This window comes from Dendrobium catenatum, unplaced genomic scaffold (assembly GCF_001605985.2).
Source record: "Dendrobium catenatum unplaced genomic scaffold, ASM160598v2 original_scaffold_41576, whole genome shotgun sequence".
Classification (NCBI taxonomy): Eukaryota; Viridiplantae; Streptophyta; class Magnoliopsida; order Asparagales; family Orchidaceae; genus Dendrobium; species Dendrobium catenatum.
Window position 1 is genome coordinate 1 of NW_021360034.1, and position 1,034 is coordinate 1,034.

The following is a 1,034-nucleotide window of genomic DNA, read 5'->3' on the forward strand; positions in this document are numbered from 1 at the left end:
AACTTACGAGGATTCCCCTAGTAACGGCGAGCGAACTGGGATAGGCCCAGCATTGGAATCAGGCTGCCATGTAGCAGCTCGAATTGTAGTCTGGAGAAGCGTCCTCAGCGATGGACCTGGCCCAAGTACCTTGGAAAGGGGCGTCAGGGAGGGTGAGAGCCCCGTTCGGCCCGAACCCTGTCGCAATACGAAGCGTTATCGGCGAGTCGGGTTGTTTGGGAATGCAGCCCTAATCGGGCGATAAATTTCGTCCAAGGCTAAATATAGGCGAGAGAACGATAGCGAATAAGTACCGCGAGGGAAAGATGAAAAGGACTTTGAAAAGAGAGTCAAAGAGTGCTTGAAATTATCGGGAGGGAAGCGGATGGGGGCCGGCGGTGCGTCTCGGCCTGAAGCGGAATGGCTGTGGCTTGTTCGCTACCCGGCTCGAGGCGCTGATCTTTGTAGGCCTACCCGACGGCAGGAGCCCGGGTGATCGATGCTCGAGGAGGCACCGTCAGGGCGGTCGACCAACACAGCACACGCCAATAAGGCGAGCTTTTGGGGCTCTTGCGTGCCCGTGGCAACAGCCCGTGGGCTCCCCATTCGACCCGTCTTGAAACACGGACCAAGGAGCCTGACATGCGTGCGAGTCGATGGGTGTTGAAGCCCGGTGGACACAAGGAAGCTGATGTGCGGGAACCTCTTTTACAGGTGCACCGCTGACCGACCCAGATCTTTTGTGAAGGGTTCGAGTGTGAGCATGCGTGTCGGAACCTGAAAGATGGTGAACTATGCCTGAGCGGGGCGAAGCCAGAGAAAACTCTGGTGGAGGCCCGCAGCGATACTGTCGTGCAAATCGTTCGTCTGACTCAGGTATAGGGGCGAAAGACTAATCGAACCATCTAGTAGCTAGTTCCCTCCGAAGTTTCTCTCAGGATAGCTGGAGCCCCACACGGAGTTCTATCGGGTAAATCCAATGATTAGAGGCATCGGGGGCACAACGCCCTCGACCTATTCTCAAACTTTAAATAGGTAGGATGGCTAGGCTGCTT

The 1,034-nt window shown here is 56.0% G+C and overlaps 1 pseudogene; it reads right to left on the reverse strand.

Annotated features, from left to right (window-relative positions):
- Window positions 1-7: 7 nt before the first annotated feature.
- LOC110116243 lies at window positions 8-826 on the reverse strand (annotated as a pseudogene).
- Window positions 827-1,034: the final 208 nt, after the last annotated feature.